Below are 14,838 nucleotides of genomic sequence, written 5' to 3'. Positions count from 1 at the left end.
TTTTTTTTCCTGGTTGAAAGAGACAGAATAGAAAAATGGATCAATATTTCCTCAAAGTTTCCCACTATAGAGAGACCCACCACATATTTTTCTCCCAGCAGCTGCCATGGATGAAAATAAATATAATAAATTGATACCCATTTCCCCTCTTTTTAATATTAAGAATCAGAAAATGAGCACAAATAAACTTAGCCTATCCAACAGTTATTCCAGCCTTGACTTCACAAAGATTCCATATTAATTTTAGACTTATTTCTGCTTTTTATCTAAATTTAAGCCTCAGTATGCTACTAAAATTGACTGAAGCAAAAAAAAAAAACCAAAAAAAAACCAGTTGAGGGGGAAAAGAGATTTCTTTCATGCTCTTAATTCTTCAGTTTAATTTTGAGGGATGATGACACTGTAAGACCTTTTGGGCTGTGGTTTGTAATGGGCACAGAATAATTTTTCTCTCTACAGTAGGGATGATGATCCTTGTGTATCCCTTCCAAGTCAGGATATTCCATAACATAGTTGAGAGCATAGCTGCTAAATAAATAGGAAGTTTATAGAAATCCAGAAAAATATTGAAAACAAACTTCAGCAAGCAGTTTTATTTTAAAAGCATATTGTACTCAGTCATTGTGAAATGACTGCCACAGCAATCCAATGTATCTCCATCAGCAAAAATAAAGTGTAAACATGGAGAAGAGAGCAAACTTTACATTGTGACCTCCACTTTGAACTTCACTTGCTCGTTTTTCCCCCCAAGGCAGGGGACAGGGACTTGCTTTTGCCCAAAACAACAGCAATAACTTGTTTCTGAGGGTCTGGCTATTACTGCTTCAGGATTTCAGCTCTCCAGGCTCTGAGTGCTGCAGAGATGATGAAGTGTTGGGTGTGCAGACAAGCTGGGAAGAGGCTCCTGCAGCCAAACAGGGGCGTGGGGGGCTCAGAAGTGGAGGAGAACCACCTTGTTCTGGCTCACAGCAAGCTCTGAGGCAAGGAGAGAATGAGGAGTTCCAGCTGAAGCAGAACCGACCAGGATTAAAAAAACCAAAACACTAACAGCAGAACAAAACTCCACAATAAAAGGTATGTTGGAGGAAAACACAGGAGGGGGCAAGGTTAAATTTAACATTCCCTGTCTCATCAGAGCTGTGCTGTAAGTTAGGTGAGTTTGACAGGGTTTTCCTTTCGATGGCAAAAAGGAGTAAACCAGTGTGGTGTGGGAAAGATGGAGAACAGGGAATGGAGGATACAGCACAGAAGGGTGGTGGGTGGGGCAGCAAAACCAAGGGAGGTCAGCGATGGAGACTAAATGATCAGGAGGAAGAAGAAGCCATCAACAGGTTGGAAACTGTGTTTAGGCTTGACTTTTCTCCAAGGACCCAAATGGCACCGGCACATCTTTGGTGTCTAGGCTCCAGAGGCAGTTCCTGCTGGCTCTCCTCCTAACTCTAGCCTCCTTTTTTTTAGGCTGTGGAGTGGCAGGATTGGAATGGAAAGCTGAAGCACCCTCTTTTACTTTCACCAGCTCCCTGTGACTAGCGAGGGAAATTAGCCGGAGTGTTGTGATGGCTGTTTCCTGCTTGAGAACATAAAAAATTGAATCATTCCTGACAAACAAGGAGTTCAGCTAAAGATGAGGTGGAGGTAGGCGGGAAGTTCTGTAATTGCTTTTTATTTAAATCTTTATGAATTAGCTCTGCCAGGGTGTTGGTTTTTATTTTAGATTTTTATTTTTTGCTTCAAGTGGCTTCTGAGTAAGTTTCTCAGCTGCAAATACAGTAAAACCAGACTATATACAGCTATAGCCAATATGTTGGGTTTAACATATAGCAAGAAGCCTTTCCCTTGTGAATCTCTGAGGTCTAATTTCCATGAGCAAGGACAAAGGTTTAATTTTCTGCCATTATGCACAGGTTAGCCTAGACTGGGTATTAATAGAGACACGTACTCACACCCACAGCCACAGGTACGGCATCAATCAAAACCTGAAGGCAGAACTTACACTCCATGGCAACTTCCAGGGCACAGTTCTCTCCTCTCGTTTCCTGTTTCCAAACTATTCCAGCAGCTGGGTAGGTCGTAACTCATGTGCAGAGGGTTTGGGACCAAATTCCCCCCCTGGCTGGAGCAGGAATGGGGACCACAGCTGAGGGCAGACACTCACCATGCTGCCACAGCCATGCCCTGCACCAACCACCAGCAGCAGATCCGTTGCCTTGGCAAATATTGCCGTGCCTTGGGAACCTTCTGGCCCTGGAGCCCTTCCACCCACAGGTCTCTCAGCACTGAAACACGATTTGGGAGGTTATTTGTGCACATGTTCACTCACCCCTCCGAGTCCACAAACCCCAAATAAAGAGGGCAGAACAACTCTGCAAAACCTCACCAGCCAAAGAACAAAAAACAAGTCATGAGCCCAGAGCAGCTTCAAATGAAACAGAAAAGCTTCGGCTTGAGGCTTCTTCATGCCAGCGGTGCTCTCAGGTGTGTGTTCCAGGGAAATGTATTTCCTGGGAGCCTGCTGACAACACGGGAAAAAAACCCAAAGACCTTTGAGGGTCGGATCAATATGCCAAGGATTTTTGTAAGGGTGGCCCTTTCAAATGAAAATGTAGGTGGTAAGGATCTCCAAAAACGTAAAAGAGAAAAGGAGCAGTGTTTCTAGACTACCACGTATACGCAGAATTTGAGAGAGGGACAAAGTTGTTAGCAATTCCCATCAGGTCCCAGAATTCATGTAAATCCAGATGGCTGAACGACATGAGTTCAATTTTTTTTTTTTTTTCCCTTTAAGGGAAATCTGGAAGTTTTAAAAACAGTTTAGCAAGAGCCAATTAATCAAACCCACCAGAAGTGTGCTGGGATGGCTGCCGAAATAAGGAATGTCATGTTTCAGCTTGCCTTAGGCGAGGATGGGAAGAAACTCCTTGGAAGCTTAGCAGGAAATCTCCCTTCCACTATCCCAGCTTGCTCCAAGCTCCAATGTCCAACCTGGCCTTGGACACTTGCAGGGATCCAGGGGCAGCCACAGCTTCCCTGGGAAACAGGAATAATGGATTGCCGGCGGGATGTTTCAATCGGATTGTGTTCCACGGGATGAGCTTCCTCGCACCCATTAACACAGTATTTTCCTTCCCATTATCCGGAGCATTTGGGAGCAGGACTTGGGGAGTTTTGGGCCCTGCATCAACCCACAAAGCACGAGCAAAACAAGATGTGTCAGTTCAATGGGGTAATTCCACGTGGAACTGAAAAATCAATGAAATGTTGAATGGTCGCTGTGAAAACGGGGGTAGAGGGAAGCATGCCGAGCAACTCCTTTCCATTTTTATATTTTTATTTTTTTTATTACTTTATTTCCTCTTGGTAATTCAGGCAAATACGTTGAAGCACGCCCTGCCCCTTCTGTCGTTTACCCCTCGCCTCAGCTGTTTGCTGTTGTAGGCGATACCTGACGGCTAACACAGAACGGCCCATGAGGGACAGCGGGATCGCGGCTGCGGAACACTGGAGGGTTAGAAAAAACCCCAAAGCTGCACGTTTTATGGCAATACCGTCTATACGGTATGGATCGCAGTTGCTGTGGCCTCGGTGGAGGGGGTCAGGAGCCCGGCCCTGTGATCTCGATCCCGATTCTCGATCCCGGCGGGGCCGCGGGCTCGGCGCCAACATGGCGGCCGCCGCTCCGCCCCCCGGTCTCCAAGGCGACGGGCCGCGCGCCACGGGGCGTGGCCGGGGGCGCACGGGGCGGGGCCCGATTGGTCCCCTGCCCCCGCGCGGCTATAAATAACCCGCGCCCGCTGATTGGCCGCGGGGAAAAAATGGTTGCACCACGTGACTCCCCCATCTAAAAAAAATTTCCAAGATGGCGGAACCCGTCACAGGCTGAGTCCGTCGGTGGCGCGCTCCGCGCCGGGGGGGGGGCCATCGCCGCGCAGCGTCCCCGCCTCGCCCGCCGCCCAGGTCAGTACGCGGCGCTCCGCCGCCGCCAAGCCGAACCGCCCCCACCGCCTAGCCCAGGCTGCCCGCGGCGCGGGCCCTTTAAGGCCGCTGGCCTCCCCGCCCGGCGGGCTCGCGGCCCGGCGGGGCCGCTCCCGGGGGCCGCTGGTCGCCGCTGCGCCGTGGCCGTGTGGGAGGGGGCGGTGACGGGCAGCTCGCGCGGCCAATCGGAGGCGCCCGCGCGGCGGTGGCGGGCGGATTTGAGCCGCGCGGCGCCCTGAGCCCTGCGCTGATTGGACGGCGCGCAGGGCGGGGCGGGGCCGACGCGCGCCAGCGGCCCGGCCCGGGCGCGGCGGGCGGGGTGGGCGGGGCGCGGGGGGGCGTGACTGGCAGCGCCGCCGCCCAATCAGCGCGCGGGGCCCGGTTTTTTTGTGAATGGGGCGGGCGGGGCCGCCACCGCCTCCGGCCCCGCCCCCTCGCGCGCCCGCCCCGCCCGGGCGGCCGCGGCTCCGCCTCGTCCCCCCCCGGCGGCGGCGGCGGCGGCGTTCGGTCCGTGCGGGACTCGGCGCGGCGATGCGGGCAGCGGTGAGTGACCGGCGGGGCGAGCGAGCTGCGGGCTGTGGGCATCGCCGCGCGGGGGCCCGGCCCCTCGGCCCGGCGGGGCGGGCGCGGCCCTGCGGCGGGGGCGACGCCCGCGGCGGGGCCCTGCGGCGACGGGCGGGCCGCGGCCCGGTGTCGGTTCTTCCATCCTCTCTACCCGCGCCGCCTTCCCTTGTCCTAATCCCGGGAATAACGCGGGACTTGGGGAAAGTTTGCGTCCTCTCGCCCCGCGCCCCGGGACTGCCGGGCTCGGCCGAGGGCTCCGCGGCACCCACCTCCTCCTGGAAAAAAAACCCCAAAATGGGTTTTTTTGTGGCCGGCAGGAGAAAACGGGGTGCTGTCCTCGGCAGCGCGGCGCTCTCGGGGAGCCCGGCCGTGGCAAGGACAGGTCCGAGGCCCAGGGCTGCAGCCTCGCCGCCAGAACTCCGTTTTTGGGGGTCGGAGGGGGGGATAAAGCACGTGTGCCGCTGCGAAACCTCCGGCTTGCGCGGGGCGAAACGAAGCAGAAAAAGCCGAGCTTTGGGGCTGGTGGGGAGAGGGAGGTGTTGCCCGGCAGCCGCGTGTGGGTTTTGCTGCAGGGATTTATCAGGGGAAGATGCTGCGCGGTCCCTGCGCTCCCCGAAAATGTAGCACGCCGCCCCAGATGTGCTCTCCGGAGTGTTTGTGACAGCTCGGCGGGGCAGATGAATTTACATAACAATAATTTGACGCTGTCAGTGCTGGGCGCTGGGCAGCGGCTGGAGGGGAAGGGAACCTGCCCTTCGCTCAAAGCCCTTGCGTAATTGTGTTGTGCGCCCACTCCGCGGCAGGGGAAGGTGCTGGTTTTGGGGCGTTTTTTGCCTGTCAATAGGCTGTTTTGGCAGGTTTGCATAAATCGGGCTCGTCGCCGCTAACGCCCGTACGAGCAGATTTCGTGTTCCAGCCTTGCCTCATATTCCGGGCTTGATTACAGCTCTGAAAACGCTGCCGAGGAGCGGGGATCCGTGTCGGGAAGGTGTGGGTGGATACAGGGTGTGAAAATGCCTTGTAAAACCCTGGGATGGGGCGTGCGGCGAGGCACTGGCTCTCTCGCTTCTTTCCCACCAGGCAGCTCGGTGCTGCGCCCCTTCCCTTCCCTTCCCTTCCCTTCCCTTCCCTTCCCTTCCCTTCCCTTCCCTTCCCTTCCCTTCCCTTCCCTTCCCTTCCCTTCCCTTCCCTTCCCTTCCCTTCCCTTCCCTTCCCTTCCCTTCCCTTCCCTCTCCTTGTCCCTGCAGCGCTGCTCTGAGGCCGGGGATATGGAGCGAGCCTTCATTTGGCCCTGGGAGCCACAGCGAGCGAATAATCCCCTGGCCAACACGTTTTGATTTACTGGTATTATGCCCTGTCAATAAATGGAACTCGTGCCGCATTTATTCCCTGTCCTCAAAGTGCTTCTCTCGTTGCCAAATCTACCTGGAGTTAATTATCTGAATTGTGCTTTTTTTTTTTTCTTGTTGTTTGTTGTCGTTGTTGTAACGGCAACATTTTTAAAAGCTAAGGAGCTCTGAAGTTTATATAATAATCTGGTTCTTGGCAGGGTTTCGTGGTGGGGTTTTTTTTTGTGTGTGTAATGCGGTCGGTCGCGGCGCTGAGTTTTAATCGTTTCTGATGTTTCCAGCACCGCTGCTCGGAGTTCTCAGCCTGTAAAGCTGCCGCCGTCGCTCTGCAGCCTCGCTGGAAGAGTTGAGGGCATTGAATTAAAGAAAGCTCAGCTGCTTGTATACAAATATACAGCAATTACAAGGCAACAAAGTTATTGCAGAACCCTGCTATTGCCATGGCAACACGCTCACTCAATTACATTTGGAAATGTAAAATGCCACCCAGTTAGAAAGAGTAAGTTTTAGCGACTGCAGATTTTCTGGGTAAAGTGAAATGTGGAAGATGCAGCTTTCCAGGATTTGCTGCTTTTTCCCTCCGTCCTTGGATGGCGTGTTTTAGCCTGGGCATCTGACAGATTCCTGGTGTTTCGATATTAAGCTATGCCCTTGGTGCTCTAAAAGGGAAAAAATATCTTAAAATCTTCACAATTTTAACTTCGCCTCCCTGTTGTTTTGTTTGTTTGTTTTGCTTCAGGACTTAGCTTTAGAAAGGATGCAGATTAGAGAAAGCATTTTGAAAATCAGCTCAGAACACCAGAAGAATTTGTCATTTGCTCAATGGGATGGAGGTGTGGGAGGAAGGCACACGTATGGCATGGAAAGCCTGTATTCCCTTGGGAGGAGATGTCTGTTGGGCAGCCTGTGTCTGTGTGCTGCCATCTCCTAAAGTCTCCTAAGCAAACTATCCTAAAGTAGGATAGTCTTTCTTGAGAAGCCCAGGGTGGGAGATAACAGGTGGAGGAGACACAGGTCCTGGTGTGGGATGCAGGTGAACTCCGTAGTGGAAATTAGTTTCACTTTCTTGTGTCCCTTTTGATGGTGAATCACCAAGAAAATAAAGAAGGGCCAGGTTGGATGGGGCTTGGAGCAACCTGGGATAGGGGAAGGTGTCCCTGCCCATGGCAGGGGGATAGAACTGGATGGGCTTTAAGGCCCCTTTTCACCCAAGCCATTCCAAGGGTAGATGAAAACAGTAGGAGTAGTTTCTTGCATAATCTTTGTGCTGGTGAAGACACAACTGTCTGCTGTGCTTATGTTTCACAGGCAACGTCCCATTAATGCAGAAAAGATATAAAGCAGCAGTGCAGTGACAGCAGGGAAAGGTAAATACAAGAAAAGGTAAATACAAGAATGAGTTTTTTCTTAAGCTAGTAGTGATGTGTTTACAGACACCTGGAGATCGCTGAACTCCTGAAGAAATTACCTGGAAGCAGGAGCTGATAGGGGATATTTAGGTAGGTGCAGATGGCAGTGGGTTGTGTTAAAGAGACATGTTTTACCCAGATTTTAAGGGCTTGAACTCCAGACTACCTCCTGAGCCCTGGGAGCACCTGGACTGGGAAGGTTTGCAAGTCCCATGGATCTGTGTTAGCTGAGGGATGGTTTTGGGTGGAGGATTTGCCCAACTTGTCAGGTTGTTCTGCTTTCAGCACCAGCCTGTGACATACCAGCCTTGCCCACTCTTGGAGAGCAGCAGCTTGAGCAGAGTGACTGCAGCCCCTATGGTCAGTACCTGTTATTCTCCTGGCCATACGATCATGGAATGGTTGAAGATGGGAGGGACCTTAAAGCTCATCCAGTGTCGCCCCCTGCCATGGGCAGAGACACCTTCCACTGTCCCAGGCTGCTCCAAGCCCACATTGTCCATCCTGACCTTGGGCACTGCCAGGGATCCAGGGGCAGCCACAGCTCCTCTGGGCACCCTGTGCCAGGGCCTGCTCATCTTCACAGGGAAGGATTCCTTCCTCCCATGGGCAGAGGTGGAAGCACAGGCACTGCCTGCTCATAACCTGCTGAAAAGCTGGAGTTGAGTCTTCAACCTTAAATCCCCTGTGGGACTGCCGGGGTGAAGAAAAGGACTTGCTCAAAACAAGGGTTAAAATTGCCCATGGGTTTAGCTCAGTTTGTCCTCTTTATCTCTCTTTCAAATGCCTTGTGCTTTCTGGGGAATAGACCTCCTAGAGCCAGCTTAAGGTGTACCTGTGAGCCAGAAACTTGCTCCAGTGCCTGAAACTTGTCCTCGAGGTTCATTTGCAGGTTTCAAATCAGGGGAAGCTGCAGACTTTCTATTCTTGGAGTGCCCAAACACATTGCAAGCAAAGTGTTGAGACTGAAACTTGCCCACAAATACATAAGATGGGATCAATAATAATAAAAAAAAATATAAATAAATAATAGAGAGTTTTCCTTCACCTTGCAGCATTCCCCTCGTGCTGGTGTGCCACGCTGTGCCTTTGTAAGGTTGCTGTAACCAGCTGTCCCTGTGTGCTGTTGAGGTTACCCTGGGTCTGTGTGGGTTAAGTGATGCTCCCTTCAGGGTTTGAGAACCTGAGTGCTCACTGCCCAGCTGTGCCAGCTTAATCTTGGGGTTAAAACACTTCTTTGGTGTCCTTCTCCATCTGAAGAAGTGTTTGTGCACTCCTTGGCATTGTGGATTTATATTTATATATAAAAAATAAGAAGCCCAGCTCTTGGGACTGTATTTCACTCGCCTTGTACCTGTGGTTGAGTATACACAGAGGAGTTTATTTGCTCAGTGGGATCTGTTGCTGGCCTGTTTCAAATAGCAGAGCTTGTCCCAAACCACAAGGATATATTAATTGAACATGCTATTGGGCCACTGGTAATGACATTTGTTAAATATTTGCCAAGTATTCTTCTTGCTGGCTTCTTCACTGGTGTCACATTCTACTTCATTGCTCTGCCAGTTCACCTTCAGTTTGTTTCCAGTTATCCCATCGCTTTTCCATATTTTTTTCAATCCTGCTGCCGAGTCTGTGTGGGTTTAGATGCTATCAGAGTCCTGCAAGCCCCTTGAGTTTGTGCTTTTTGTAAGGGTGTTTTACTGGGCAGCCAATGGGATGTGTCTTGTCACTGAATTCACAATTACTTTTCAGTTTTGAGCTGTCTTCCCTCATGGATAGCTTCTCCCTTCCATTTACCTTTGCTTCCAGGTTCCCCAGGTCCAAGCAGGCCAATGCTTAAGAGCAGTGCAAGCTTCCCCTCACTTGCTGAGCTTAGAAGTCTGGTTTGGGGGGAAAAATCCCATAAAAATATGTGTGTTTGCCTCAAATAGCTGAAGCTGAAAAACAGCAGAAACACTAAAGCTGTCTGCCTTAATAATTAGAAATGTGGCAATTCTGGAAACCAGTAAAAAGGGTAAATAGTCTTTCAAAATATTAAAGTAAAAACTGTGTGTGTTGGGGGAAGAAATGGCTGTTAGTATTTTGGTTTGATTTAGGTTGCCTCAAATATATAAAAAAATACATATATAAATAATATATATGTATAATTATATATGTATATATATAATATGTATATATTATTATATATAGTATAATTTTATATATATATATATATATAATATGTATATTTCCTATATTGAATCCTTGGATGAGGGGAACTTTCCAGAGCCCTCCTGTAATTAATGCCACTTGTATTTTGATTGTGTTATGCACAAGCTCGAAGTGGGCCAGGTTTACTTTCTCCTGCAGTGGACCGTGTTGATAAGGCAATATATAACAGATGATTCATGAAGTGCTGCTTGTCATTGCCAGGGCTGCTTGAATAGCGAGCAGATTTTGGGCAGTGCTTCTTCACCGGAAAGATTTGGGCAGTTTAAACTGAGAGGAGGAGGAGGAGGAGAGAAAAATCTGTACTGTATTTCTGGCTGTCTTAAAGGAGCTGCCTCACAGCATTTAGAAGAAGTTGGTGGGGGAAGAATGGGTGAAATAAAGGGGGGTAGAGAAGCAGGAAAACACATGGAGGTTGCATAATGATGTTGAAAAAAGGAACAATTAGGAAAAGACTGTAAAATCTCTTGGAAAGCTTCTGTGGTTTTCCCTTTGGAAGGAATTGCAGCTTGGCCTTCCCCTCTGAAAATTCAGGCCTTTTCTGTGGCATTCATAACTGGATCAGCTTCATTTTTTTTAGCTCATTTTCCTATTGGCTATTACCTCAGAGAAGTTTGATTAAAATGTGCCTCAAAGAGCCATCTCCCAGTGCAGGGGAATGTGTGTTGGCTCATGGTCCTGAGCACACTCAGCCCTCCTCATCAATAGATGAACCTTTGTTCCTCACATAAGAAGCATTTAAACCCCAAAAAGTTGCAATTTGAAAACTGGATCTTTGGGTTGTGAAATCTTTTTTTTTTTTCTTTTTCAGTTTGCCCAAAGTTAGCTTTTCTTAATTTAGTTTGGTTTTCTAATAACAAGCCAGTTATTTCATCTATCTGTGTATCTATCTGTCTGTGTCTGCTGGAAGAAGAATTGTATTTTAGGGGTTTTATTTTCTGCCATCACAGGATAAAATAACGTGCAGGGGCTGAGCGTCTCAGCCTGGGTTTTGGCAGCACAGCAATGTGTTGTTTTAAATGTCTTTTTAAGCGTGTCACTCCTTCATTCCGGGGAGCACTGACATCCAGCTGAACTGAACTCCATGTATCTTTCATGAGCAGTGAAAAACCCTGATATTTCACACATAGGAAATAATTCACTTTATTAATTTTTCTGGAGAAGTGGCGCTTTAATGAGGTGTCTGTCAGCAAGACTTAATTACAGTTAAATTCTGGAAGCATTAGTACACTGTATCTTGTTCTGTGTAAAATGAACTTCCATTTGTCACGTGTGTGTGGGAGCATGGGTTTGCTGATAGAATTAACTCCACTTTGAGGAGTAGCAGTTACTCATAACTGGGCTGTTCCCAGTCACTTCACATCCTTCTCCTGCCTGGATTTTCCTGATGTGCTCCAGTTGCTCAGGGAAAATAATGCTCAGGTTGGTTCTGGAGTTGTGTTGACAAAATTTCATCTCCACAGAAAGGGTCCATGACGTGAGCCTGAAGCAAGGAGTTAATCCTGGTGTGTGCTGTTCCTGAGAAAAGGACTGCTTTTCAAAGCATTTGGAAGGTTGCATTTTCCCCCACGGGAGCTACAGTTACCTAGTTCTTGTTTGTGGTGGATTCCGGTGAAAGCCTCAGTACAGGTGGTTCTCCCTGAGAGCCAGAAAAACGGGCTGCCTTGTGCTGCAGGTTCATGTGCATGTGCATGCTCTTCTGCTCAAATCATGTGCACAAAAGTGAAGGAAAATGGCATTTTTCACACCTTTATAACAACGAGGACTGTGCAGACCAGAGCAGTCGATGAGCTTTAGCCTTGGGAGCTCAGGGCAGGTAATTGAGAACACTGCTTTGGAAGGAGGTGTGGTGAGATGGAAGACGGGCTGTTGGCCTTGACTTTGGATGCAGTGGCTCCAACTGCAGACAGGTAGAGATGCAAATATCACGGAATTCCCAGGGACCATTGGAAAGGGAAGGGCTGTGTGCATACTGTCCATTCAGGAGGGGTCCTGAGGGAAGAGTTCATGGGTGAAATTGAGCTTTCCTGCAGGCTGGGTTATGTTTTACAGCACTGCACATGTGGGACTCATCTCTTGGAGCAAAGAGAGTTGTTTTCCCAGCCAGCAGAGACTTGCAATAAAAGGAAACTGCTGTCCCCAGTGCTGTGGGCGAGTCAGGAGAGGGGACCTGCCCAAGGCATGGTGTGATTGAGGTCGCCAGGATGGCAACACGGAGCTCAGCCTCATGCAGCACGGCAGGGTGCATGTCCTGCTGGGGAAGCCTGGCTTATTTCTTCAGCCTGCCTGGGCAAAAGGGGAGCACAGAATGCTTTGGAATAGCTCAAAGGATACTGGGTCGTGTTGCTTTTGGAGGTCTTGCTGGAGGGGATGAAGGCTGGCACCTTTCTAAACCTGAGAGGGCAGGAATACAGGGAAGTGCAGCTTCCTGCTGCCTCCCCAGGGAGACGGTGCAGTTTGAGTGTGGTTTGTGCTGCTGGAGCATCTTCAGGGGCGGGGAAAGAAACAGACCTGGCTGAATTACTGGTTGGACTCGATGGTCCCAGAGGTCTTTTCCAACCTTAATAATTCCGTGAATGTGAGCAGGATCTCTGTTGGGTTGTTGCAAAGCTCAGCCCTTCTTTGCTCCCTGTGCAATGCAGAAAGCCTGGTCTGACACTGCTCTTTCTGCTGTCGGTCAGCAAACCAGCCCCTGCATTCTGTGCCCCTGAGCCCTGCTGTGGGTGGGAGCTGCTGCATGGGTCATCTGGGTTCTCCACGTTTTAGGGCTGCTGCTGCTCTCACTCAGCAGGGCAGTGAGGGCCTGGCTGTGTAGGGTGGTGAGAGCGCTCAGACTTCGTGTCTTGTCCTCACTCTGTGCTGAAGAGGAAAGGAAGGCAAGGCAAAGAGGCCCCAGGGAGTCAGGTGTGTTGGGATCTGCTGTTGGATGTCCTGCTGAGTGATCAGTCCTTCCAGCAGGCTGGGACAGACACTGGCTGCTGTGATTTGTATTTCCCTTTCAATTCTTCCTCACTGCCTGATGCATGTGAACCTCCCAAAATAAATTGCTTTCCATGTGGATTCTGTTGCGTTTCTCCTACCCAAGAGAGATTTCTTATTTGAGTCAAATAGCAGTGCTTTGGCTGGGAGGAAATGTTCTTTACTTATGTATTTCCACAACTGATACCTGCTGTTAGATCCTGGTGGAGGCTGAAGGATACATTTGAGCCAGGACTGCCTCTCACAAGATATTGACCTGGAAGCATGATCAAAGGAGAAGGGAGAGGGCTAGAAAGTTGTATTTATTGTGATTGTATGTGGTAAGTACCTAATGCTTCCTTGGGGACTGTGTTTGCCTCTCCTTGTCAGGCTTTTCTTCATCCCCTTGTTCATCCCTGCTGCCTTGGATGGAGCCTTTGAGGATGGGCCTAATCATAACAGTGAATGAAATGTTTAACATTAGGAAAAACACTTCCTACTTCAAGCTTTGCAAATATCACCAGCTTGTGACAGGGAAAAGTAATCTGAGGTTTTGTGTCATAAATGATCGAACCTTCAGAAAAGCTGGAGACTTCTGGGTCAGTGGGCAAAAAGGCTTGATGTGATTTCAGGGCAAAGTGTGGCTCTGTCACTGGCTGCTTTATGCCTTGGAGAAGATGGCCTTGTCATTGCTATCTTGTTCGGGAGGACATTCTGTGAGTTGCTGAGAGAGAAAAAGAGTTTTACCATGCAGTTTTCTGAGCCATCCCTGCAGGTTTTAGGTGGATTTATAATACAGGTTGCATGGTCTTGTTCATCTTGATAGCTGTGTCTGGGTGTCTCTTGCTGCTGTTGCCTCTGCTAGGTTATGTTCTGTCAGTGGGAAAAGGTGGTGGTGGTACCTGCAGGATGTGATTCTATTATTTTATAAATGCACTGAAACAAGAAGCCATAGTTAAAAGAAGGCAAATACTAGTATTCAGAACTTGACCATCACCTCTGACCCCAGAAAGCTGGTGATAAAGCTGTGCAGGAGGCTCACTTTGCATAATGGGGCACTTCTCCTGGTGTATATTGGTGGTTAAGGGTTTGATCCAGCAGCACCTGGTAAAGGCAGCAGGGATCTCCCCTTTCCCTTGAGCTGGCTGTGAGTGGTGACCCCAAACTGCAAACATTGTGGGGACCTGCAAGGGAGAAGCTCTGGGCTCTCCTGGGTCAGCACACTTCTCTGTTTGGACATTTAGGGCGGATATCAGGAAGCATTTTTTCCTTGAAAGAGTTGTCAGGCTTTGGAAGGAGCTGCCCAGGGAGTCACCATCCCTTGTGGTCACCCAGGGGCGGTGGTGTGTGCAGCTGGGAGAGCCCAGGGGCTAGCAGTGGCCCTGGGTGACACTTGGTCACACCAGTGTGGTGTGGCCACGGAACCCAAGTGTCCTGCTGTCAGCTTTAGAGTCACAGCTGAATTCTGTTTGGCACTGAAAGTGTGCCGCTTCTGGGCTTTGCTCTAAAAATGCTGGTCTAAAAATAAACTGCCGTGCAGGGATGCTGGAAGCAGAGGAGCAAACGGAGAACTTGAGCACGGAACAGAAGGCTTCCCTGACTGCAGGGATGGGATCGTGGAGCAGCAGCCAGGCCAAGGCAGGAAGGGTCTGCCCAGGGGAATAATTCCCAGGAAGGGAGAAGGAAGTAAGGGAACAGAGAGAGTGGCAGGTAGACATTGAACTCTTCCTGGGCCGACCGGGCTGCCCCACTTCAAAGGGAGAGGGCCATAAAAGCCCCAGCAGCAGTTGGGTGAGGAAAATTGCACCTCAGATATGAAATCCTGCCATGTAACAGCTCAGCCAGGCTGGCCTCATGCGGGTCCTCTCAGAAATGGGAGTTTGGGCTGCACAGACAGCGCAGCAGAAAAAAAGCACTTGTGGTTAATGAGGTGCTGGGCTTGTTTAAAATGGCAGCAAACCCCAGCACCCTGAGTCGTGCAGAAATGAGAGCATCTCCTTGCTCCAGGCTCATCACCCTCCCCGGGACCGGGATATCCAGCCCTTGTACACTTCCCATTCCTCCATCTTCCCCAGTGCCAGTATGAATGACATTCCCCACATTCTTTCCTCAGCTGGAAGGAGCTGGTCAGGCTCAGAGGTTGGGAATCATGCTGGAAGCTCAGGGATAGCTCAGGCTTTAGCTGTCGGGCTTTCTCTTCCCTCTCCCTGAGGGTATTCCCAGGCTGGGATGCCCCAGTCCAAGGAGCTGGATGTGGACATCTGATCTTCCTTGCTGCCTTTTTGCTCCAGTGGGAAAAACCTCCAGTGTCTGTGTTTGCTAGAGAAATGCCTAAGAGGAGCAACTTAGACTATATTTAAATAAATAAAAAAAGGCAG

General features: G+C 49.9%; 1 protein-coding gene across 3 annotated transcripts in view; it reads left to right on the top strand.

The window, feature by feature from the left end:
* The first annotated feature begins 3,363 nt into the window (after window positions 1–3,363).
* HDAC4 (histone deacetylase 4) overlaps window positions 3,364–14,838 on the top strand; it is a 178,109-nt gene continuing 166,634 nt past the window's right edge. The window contains exon 1 of one of the 3 annotated variants that reach the window (XM_058840650.1): window positions 3,364–3,954. The gene's annotated coding sequence lies outside the window, so the exon portion shown is untranslated. Of the gene's footprint in view, window positions 3,955–4,426; window positions 4,516–14,838 lie in introns of those variants that run through there. The other 2 variants (XM_058840651.1, XM_058840652.1) reach the window with 2 other exon arrangements.

Source organism: Poecile atricapillus, chromosome 5 (assembly GCF_030490865.1).
Source record: "Poecile atricapillus isolate bPoeAtr1 chromosome 5, bPoeAtr1.hap1, whole genome shotgun sequence".
In the NCBI taxonomy this organism is placed as follows: Eukaryota; Metazoa; Chordata; class Aves; order Passeriformes; family Paridae; genus Poecile; species Poecile atricapillus.
This window is presented reverse-complemented; position numbering and strand designations above follow the sequence as displayed.